At 46.6% G+C, this 9,730-nt stretch overlaps 1 protein-coding gene across 2 annotated transcripts in view; it reads right to left on the bottom strand.

The window, feature by feature from the left end:
* Window positions 1-790: 790 nt before the first annotated feature.
* Fkbp6 (FKBP prolyl isomerase 6) overlaps window positions 791-9,730 on the bottom strand; it is a 70,790-nt gene continuing 61,850 nt past the window's right edge. The window contains exon 9 of one of the 2 annotated variants that reach the window (XM_032886958.1): window positions 791-1,164. The gene's annotated coding sequence lies outside the window, so the exon portion shown is untranslated. The remainder of the gene's footprint in view (window positions 1,165-9,730) is intronic. The other variant, XM_032886959.1, reaches the window with a different exon arrangement.

Here is a 9,730-nt window from a genome sequence, read left to right as displayed (position 1 = left end):
AGGGCTAAGGGAGGCTCTTCCTGAGACCAAGGAAAGCCAGCGGGGTGGCAGGTCACAGAAACATGGCTGGGTGGAGGCATGGACATTCACTTTAAAAGCTGCAAAGTGGGGGTTGGGGATTTAGCTCAGCAGGTAGAGTGCTTGCCTAGGAAGCGCAAGGCCCTGGGTTCGGTCCCCAGCTCCGGAAAAAAAAAAAAAAAAAAAAAAAAAGCTGCAAAGTGGAGGCCAGTCAGCACTAGAAATGGCTGCTGGCTTGCTCTGTTTGAGCTTAGCGGAAAGGTGGGACAGCAGCGTGGAGGATAACTGGCTGTGGTGGGGGAGAAAGGCAGGATAGCAGAGAGCACTCCTGGAGGATGGGGACCAGGGTCAGCGACAGCAATATGAAGAGATATTCAGGTTGGCAGGGAGGCCTGGGGGCAGCGTGTGAAAGACCCTGCCCTGTGTATTCTGCTGGGAACCGAGCAGCTGGGAGGCATCTGAGAGGGAGGAGGGGCACTTCTGCTTCAGTCCCAAGAGGAAGCACAGGACAGGGGGAGACTCTGGGGCGCCAGCAGGAAGACTAATTGGCTTTCAGTTTCCAATGAACTTGCCTGGCCAGAGCTCCCCACAGAGAGGTGTCAAGTGCGCTCCCTGTCCAGGTGCTCAGAGAATGTGTGCTCTTGTAAACAGACCCAATTCCCACTCTTGCTGCTCTCTGCAAATGGTTCCCTCTGCCAGGCCATAGACTTCAGGAGTTGAGCACAAGTCACACTTGAATTGTACAAGTCACACAATGAATTGTACTGCATACTGCTAGGACAAGAATGTGTTTTATTTACAACAAAAACAATTGTAACATAATTCTCTTCAAAAAACCCAACAGAATGCCCAAAGGCATTTCTATCTGTACTGGCCCACTGACATCAGCAGTTGGAAAGGAGGTGGGGGTGAGGCTGGGAGGTAAGCGGAGAACTGACACACATACAAAACCTACTTTTCTGAGCGATTTCTGCTGTCAGGGACTACCCTTTGCTGCTGTGTATGAACCTGGAGAAACAGTCTGGCAGGGCTGGCAGGGTGTCGTTTTCTTCCAGGGGTGGCTGGAGCAATCTGCACTAGGAGCTCCATCCATCCCCAGCCACAGTTCGAAGGAGGAGTCCAGTTGTGTTTGCAGTAGCTGAAACCCTAGGAACGGAACAGAGAGTGAGGCAATGCCAGGACCTGCAGTCTCAGAAGAAAGCAGCTCCCAGGAAGGCCAGAGTGTGTCTTCACACACAAGTAGAGAGGAAGCCCACCCCAGGTGGGTCTTGATCCAGGGAACAGGCATAGTTCCCAGGTGGGTGACACAGGAAGCCATATGCTGTTAAGTATGGCCTCCTTGATGATTTCAGGAAACCAGAACCATGAACATAGAAACAGCAACAAAATATATAGGCCCCGACCTCAGAATGTCAGGTCAAAAAATTTTCCAGGTGAGGTTCTAAGTGGTTGGGTTTTTTCTTTCTTTATGAAAATGCATTTTTATCTTTTTTTTTTTTTTTTTTTTTTTTTTTTTTAAGATTTATTTATTTATTATATGTGAGTACACTGTAGCTGTCTGTCTTCAGACACACCAGAAGAGGACATCAGATCTCATTACAGATGGTTGTGGGCCACCATGTGGTTGCTGGGAATTGAACTCATGACCTCTGGAAGAGCAGTCGGGTGCTCTTAACCGCTGAGCCATCTCTCCAGCCCTGCATTTTTATCTTATGTGTACATGTGTTTTGCCTGTGTGTGTGTCTGTGCATTACGTGCATGCAGTATCTGCAAAGTCCAGATCTCTTTGAACAGGAGTTAGAGGCAGTTGTGAACTGTCATGTGGGTGCCGGGAATTGAACCAGGATCCTCTGGAAGAGCAACCAGTGCTCTTAAGCATGGAGCCATCTCTAGCCCTCAATTTCTTTTCTTGGTATGTGGAGCCTGAGGCCAACCTTAAGGGTTATTCCTAAGGGGCTACCCAACTTGGGCTGTTTTTCCTTTTTTAAATGTAGACCAGGCTGGCCTTCAATGTACACAGGTTCACCTGCCTCTGCCTCCCAAGTGCTGGGAATAAAGAACTGCTCCACTATGCCTAGTCCTGCCCTTGGCTTTTGACCCATGTTGTCTTGTCAGCTGCCCTGGTGTTCACTGATGACCTGGCTTTTTTGCATGGCTTCTTGGGCTGTTTGCTAAGGGTGAGGATCTAAACTAATAATTTCTCAACTAATGATCAAGCAGGCAGGGCCCTTTGTGGGTAGTGCCATCCCTGGGCTGGTAGTCCTGGGTTCTATAAGCAAGCAAGCTGAGCAAGCAAGGGGAAGCAGGCCAGTAAGCAGCACCCATCCATAGCCTCTGCATCAGCTCCTGCCTCTAAGTTCCTGCCCTGTGTGAGTTCCTGTCCTGACTTCCTCTGGTGATGAACAGCAATGTGAATGTGTAAACTGACATTTTCTCCCCAACTTGCTTCTTGGTCATGATGTTTGTGCAGGAATAGAAACCCTGACTAAGGGTTGGAGAGATGGCACAGCAGATAAGAGCACTGACTATTCTTCCAGAGGTCTCGAGTTCAATTCCCAGCTACTACATGGTGGCTCACAACCATCTGTAATGGGATCTGATGCCCTCTTCTAGTGTGTCTGCAGACAGTGACAGTGTACTTATGTATATAAAATAAATAAATCTTAAAAAAAAAAAAAAGAAAAAAGAAACCCTAACTAAGATAAATTGGTACCAGGAGTAAGGTATTCCTGTGACAACCTGACCATATTTTGGGGAGGACTGTGGAAGAACTCTGGAACTTTGAGCTAGAAGAGCCATTGGGATATTAAGAACTCTGTGGGATGTTCTGTAGGAGCTTGGAAGATAATGCTGAGAACAGTGCAGAAGATGGAGGCTGACTTGTGAAATTTCAAAGGGAAGATTAAATTCTCTTATCGGGGTTGGGGATTTAACTCAGTGGTAGAGCACTTGTCTAGCAAGCACAAGGCCCTGGGTTCGGTCCTCAGCTTCGAAAAAAAAAATAAAGAAAAAAAAAGAAAAAATAATAAATTCTTTTATCAGGGCTGTTGCTATTTTGATTGTGAAGATTCTGTGGTTTTGGTTAGCTGGGGCTGAAGAATCAGCTGTGATTAAGAAGATACCAGAAGGGGTTGGGGGTTTAGCTCAGTGGTAGAGCGCTTGCCTAGCAAGCGTAAGGCCCTGGGTTCGGTCCCCAGCTCCGGAAAAAAAACAAACCAGAAGATACCAGAACTCCTTTTTTTTTTTCCCCCCGGAGCTGGGGACCGAACCCAGGGCCTTGCGCTTGCTAGGCAAGCACTCTACCACTGAGCTAAATCCCCAACCCCAATACCAGAACTCCTAAAGCAAACCTTTGCATTACTGGGACTATTGATGCTGGTCTGCTAGAGCTAAGAAATTGGTGGTGATTAAGAGGAGACCTGAATCATTGAGGTGAAATCTGGGAAGTGTTTTCTGAGAGCACATAGAGGCTGTGTTCCAGAGACAGCCAAGGATGGTACTTGTGTTGTGGCTGACTTGGTAGTGTGTAAGAGTCACCAAAGTGGTGCTGGTTCTGAAGGCATGAAGAGCAGCTGAGGCTCGGCACTGTGAGAGGCCATGAAAAAACCACTGGTGAAGCAGCCTTAGCTGCAGTTGATGGCCCAGGACTGAAGGCACTATAAGGACAGTCTATGAGAGGCTACTGGTGAAGCCTAGTTGCAGCGGAAGACAGCAGTGTTTTGGAGACGCCAGTACCACGAGATGATCACCAAGAGCAGTAGCAGCAGTGGAGAAAAGGCAGGTAGAGCTTAGAAGACAAAATGTGTGCTACAAGGGGCAGAGCTGGAGAAGTGACCCAAACCCTTGGAAGAGCCCAGAAGATCATGTTTGGATCCCAGACACTGGATGGTTAGAGTTTGATTTTGATTTTGACTATGCCCTGATATTTTTCCCTCTTGAAGGAAGAAAGTATTTTAGTGGAGCCCACAGTTAAGAGACTTTGAATTTAAAAAAGCCTTTGAATTTTAAAAGATGATGGCTATTTTAAAGGGATTGAACTTTTAATATGTAAAGATTGTGTGACTTTTAAAGAGAGAGTTATTTAGATCTTGGGGATAAATAAGAAAGTAAGGGTTGAGGCTTAATAGTGATATGTTTGTGTATCAAATTGACAAGGGGTCAATTGTACTGGCTGGTTTAGTGTGTCAACTTGACACAAGCTGGAATTATTACAGAGAAAGGAGCTTCAGTTGAGGAAATGCCTCCATGAGACCCAGCTGTAAGGCATTTTCTCAACTAGTGATCAAGGGGGGAGGGCCCAGTCCATTGTGGGTGGTGCCATCCCTTGGCTGGAAGTCTTGGGTTCTTTCTAGAAGAGAGCAAGCTGAGCAAGCCAGGGGAAGCAAGCCAGTAAGTAACAACCCTTATGGCCTCTGCATCAGCTCCTGCCTCCTGACCTGCCTGAGTTCCAGTCCTGACTTCCTTTTGTGATGAACAGCAACGTGGAAATGTAAGCTGAGTAAACCCTTTCCTCTCAACTTGCTTCTTGGTCCTGATGTTTGTGCAGGAATAGGAACCCTGACTAAGACAGTGCTAATGCAGTAGCTCTTCAAGGCATTTGTTATTTCCAACTGTTTTTCAAGAAGCATGTCTTTTTTTTTTTTTTTTTTAAAGATTTTGTATGAGTACACTGTCTTTGTCTTCAGACACACCAAAACAAGGCATCAGATCCCATTACAGATGGTTGTGAGCCACCATGTAGTGGCTGGGATTTGAACTCAGAACCTCTGGAAGAGCAGTCAGTGCTCTTAACCACTGAACCATCTCTCCAGTCTCCATATAGGTCTTTAAACCATCTCTAGATGGAATGGTGCCCCAAGGCCACCCATGGGAGCTGCTTTTCAGCGGATACTGCGACTCCCTCACAATGCCAACATTCACACTGGAGGCACAGGTCACTAATCTTCCTATGCAGATGGTCCTGCACAGTGGTGGGAGGCAGACGCACATCTGTACAGAGGGAACTGAGCGGGCAGACAGACACAGTTGTCTGAAGCACTGTAATGGAGAGCTGCTGCAGGCTGCCTGTCTCGCTGAGTCTGCAAGCCTTTCATTAGCAAGTATCTCGCCAAGCAGTTGCTTAGGGAAGGCAAACCTGTGCTCAGGGGAGCTGCTGCCTGTACAGAGGCCCAGCACATTTATTCCTGCCACAACAGAGCAGCTGCAGAAACCATAATGAATCAAACGGGGAGGAGGGGATAAACGGGTCTTTGTGCTAGAAGGTACTTGGTAATACTTTTGATAAAAGCCTTAGTGAAATAATTCCTTTAAATTGATGTTGAAAAAAAAATGTCTGAACTCAAAGCCAACACCATGGTCAATGTCAGAAGGGCGATGGCTCCACTGTAGGACAAGAAGAAATGGCCTGTAGTTTCGTCCATCACCACTGATCATGGAGAACAAGTGTGGAAAACCCTGTTAATTAAGGCCCAGGCCCACCATTCACCATTAACTGAATGGCCTTCTGGAGCTCAGCATGGAATGGACGACTCCCTTCACTGGCAGGCTTTCTCCTCCTCTGACCTTGTCTGGGGAATTCCAAGCCCACATTTGCCTCTACCTGAGGAGTGTCATGTAGCCTCAGTTAGATCACAGGATCAACTTTGTTTCTACTCATAAGAACCTGTTGAGATTGCTGAAATGCTTCCCCATGCTAAGGAGACATTTTGGTACCCTAGGCCTTCATTGAATGACCCTTTTGCCCATCCTGGATGTCTCTACTCAACCTCCAAATTATATAAAAGCCTTAAATCACCCCAAGAAAAGTTGATCTGATTCCCCATACCTGGTCCTGGTGTGGTCACTCACCACACACACTCACAGGGCTTCCGAACCCTCGGTCATCTCTACTCTCACTGCCCTCTGAACAAGATCGGCCTATGATCCCCAAGGGCAGAGTCAAAGACAAGTTCTGAATAAAACAAGGATGTTAACTTGGAGGAGGAGAGAGCAATCCCAGTCAGAATGCAGATGTCCAGTGCATCCTGCTAAGCTGCTGACATAATACAGCTGAGAGAGAGATCAGTGCATAAGGACCTGTTTGATCCTTAGCACGACATAGAACACCCCCAACACTGCCCACAAAAACTAAACAACAAAACAACCATCACAGTGCAGGTCAGTGGTACACATACACTTGTAACCCCAGAGCTGGGGAGGTGCAGACAGATGGGTGGATTGCCTGAGACTGGCTGAGCAGTCAGCCTCGCCAAATTGATAACTCCAGGTTCAGTGACATAGCTTGTCTCAAAAGAATAAGGCAGATGTGGGGTACAGTGGCACAACCCTTTAATCCTAGTACTTGGGAGAGAGAGACAGGTAGATCTCAGAGTTGTAGGCTAGTCTGGGTTACATAGTGAGACTGCATTTCACAGACAAAACTGTGAGGTTTGTTTAAATGAGAACATCCCTACCCAGCCTCAGAGGTTTGAGTACTTGGTCCCTAGTGGGGAGCAGTATTTAGGAGGTTGAGGAGCTGTGGCCTTGCAAGAGAAAGTATATTAGTGGGGATGAGATTTGAGGTTTCAAAGCCATGTGCCATTTCCAATCCATTCTCTCTACTCCCTGTTTGCAGTCTGAGAGCTGAGTTCTCTCAGCTGTTGTAGTCGCTGTGCCTGCTGGCTACCACACTGGAAATGGTGTGGACTCTTACCCCTCAGAACTGGAAACCCAAATAAACCTTTCCTTCTTGGTCATGATTTTTATCACAGCAACAGAATCCAAACTAATAAAAAACAAAGGAAGTGGCAAAGGTTGCAGAGGGAGCACTGCAGAACACAGGTACAGAACAGAATGTGACAGTGACAAAGGGGTGAGAGGCCAATGGGAAGGCAGGAGAGAGGCTCAGGGACTCAGATCACTTGCTGAGCCTCCATGAGAGCAAGAGTACGGGTTCCAGTGCAAATCTCAGAAAACAAAAGACTTCTACTGTTTCATTTCAAAGACAAACCTTTCATTTTCTTTATATAAAAGTTCTGGGGCTGGGGATTTAGCTCAGTGGTAGAGGGCTTGCCTAGCAAGCGCAAGGCCCTGGGTTCGGTCCCCAGCTCCGAAAAAAAGAACCAAAAAAAAAAAAACAGTTCTATAAAGAATTCCATTACTTCCTACACAGGCCTTTTCTCCCCAGGACACACACTTTAAGGTACGTGTAACTGGAGATTTCCACTCTGTGGGTTCTTTTTCCATGACTTTCCAACCCTTTTCTTCCATCCCTTCAACTCCCTCACAGTAGATAAGAGACAAAGGGATAGAGGGGAAAGGAAAGGGATCCCTGATTAAAGTCAGGGGTGAGAAAGGGGGAGACGCTATCACTAGACGCCATCGCTGCTGATTCGGGGCATTGAGTTCCTTGGGGCAAGTTTGATCTTCGCTGTTAGGATATCTAATTATTTCCTCATCCTCTTCCTCCTTCACCTTTTCTTTGCATGACCACTTTAAAAAAAAAAAAACAAAAAACCATGACCAACAACAATCAACAATCAACAACAACCAGCCCACTAACGACCCTGTTCTAAGGGTCCTAGCATTTATAAACCCTCTCAAAAGTCATCAGAATTCCAAACATCACACAACTGCACGAACTGTCTGCAGCTGGCAAAATCAGGCCCCTGCTAGGGCACGAGGTAACCATAGTCAGGTGCTGTGGACAATCTGAAGCAGCCCTATCTAGGATTAAAACAAAAACATATTCCTATAATATTTCTGTATTTTTAAAGAAGTCAAAATTCTCACTACAAGAAGTAGCCATTTTTGCGCTGTGGAACAAACACACCACACCGGGTGAGGCCTGTCTTTCACACGGCAGCAGCTGCTGACTCCTTTTATCAAGAAGCCAAAGCTCTGTGGAAACAATGTCAGTGATCACAGATGCAAAGCTCAACAACTGTCCAAGCTGTCTGTCTGTCTGTCTGTCTGTCAGTCAGTCAGTCAGTCCCGGGCCACCATCCAAGGGGTCAACTCCTGTGGTCCCCGTCCTAATGGTCTTGGGCAAATGGAGGTAACACTCATAACCTCTTCTGGTTGCTTTAAGTTTGTTCTTTATCTCTCCTTTGGCTCCGACACAGGAGTCTGTGCAAGCTGTTTGCAGACGCTGCTTTCTCTGGTACAGGAGTCCCCTAACAGATGGAAACAAACGGTGCTGCTGCTTACCTATGGAAAACTTTTCCTCCCTTTGCCAACTTTAGGAAATTCACGTCTCTCATGGCATTCCTACAAGCCTCAGCACAAGCCATAATTAATGCATCATTTATTACCTAAAAATTAAATATGTAAGCAAAACCAAGAGAAAATAAGGGACTGACTGCTCAAGAGAAACTTGCTAAAGCAGCTTACACTTAAACTCTTATAAACTGTCCCTTCCAATCTCCACAGCACCTGTAAAATGACACAACAGAGAAGAGGCTGAACCCAAACCAACGGTTTTATACAAACTCCCTCAAGGCCCACCAATGGCTGGGCCGGATGCTACTTACTAATGAGAGCTGAGGCCCCGCATCTGTGATTTCTCCTATAGGCCCTAAGTAAAGCCACAGGGCCTGGCACCAGAAGACAAGGAGGAATCCTCTGGATCTTAACCCATGCCATTAACCCCGACACTGGCCTGAGTTGCTGCTGCAAGAGACAACATAAACACCATCAACAACTTCAACCTCCAACTGCCGTCCAACCTGGGGAGACATCACACAGCCAAGCACTGCAGCTCAGCATGTCCTGGAGAACACAGGGTCTGAAAACCACCCTGAGAACCATTCTTACACACACCCATTAACAAGCTAGATGACCTGTGCACACCTAGGACCGCAGCTCTGAGCTGAGACAGGAGGGACCCTAGGGCTTCCAGGTTCACTGACAACACAAGAGCCCTGAGTTCAGGGAAAGACTCTGCTTCAAAGCAACGGACAGAGAAAGCTGAAGGACAAGGAGCAGGTCCCTGTCTCCTCTTTCATGTGTGCACTTGCACACACACACGCGCACGCGCACACACACACACATGTGCAAGTTAAGTAATCACCTTTCTGTTGTTTTCCCTTTTCTATAATAATTGAAACTTTAAAAACCCACAAAACAACATTATGGTAATACTCATGGCATGAAAATACAAGGTAGCTCTCATATGTTGACTTATAAATACCCAAAATATATTTACAAATATTTTAGTATATGATGTATTTGTGGAGAAGATAAATGCACATTTAATATTTAAAAAAATTATCAAAAGCGTCAACAAAAGTCACAAGGAATATCACTGTGGGCTGTCTCTGCAGGGTAGGGGTAGCTTCAGGGCCTGGGCAGACTGACTGTCCCTTTTCAGAATGTTGGTTCAGAATATTGAACATGGACTATTTCCCAAAAATCCAAAAGGTGAGTGTAACAAGCAGAGAGCTGGCTGCAAGCTGTCAGAGATAGCTCATGAGTGCATGGCGGCAGTCATGCCACTCCTTCACCTTTGGGAAGAAGGCAGGAGAAAGGTTTAGTGATCACCCAGGAAAAGGAGAGACTGTTTTTGTCTGCTCCGTGTCAGGTGCCTCAGATTCAGTGTGCTCTGAGCGCTAAGGTGGCAAGATCCCTGTCACACCAGGCCTTTTGTGTGGCACAGTGAGTTAAATTTAAAAACAGGGAACTGAGAAAAAACACCATCTTACCCTGACAGAGGAGTCAGAGGAGAACCGCTCCT

The sequence above is a fragment of the Rattus rattus genome, chromosome 16 (genome assembly GCF_011064425.1).
Source record: "Rattus rattus isolate New Zealand chromosome 16, Rrattus_CSIRO_v1, whole genome shotgun sequence".
In the NCBI taxonomy this organism is placed as follows: domain Eukaryota; kingdom Metazoa; phylum Chordata; class Mammalia; order Rodentia; family Muridae; genus Rattus; species Rattus rattus.
Note: the sequence above shows the minus strand (reverse complement) of the source record. Positions and strands in the feature narration are given on the sequence as shown.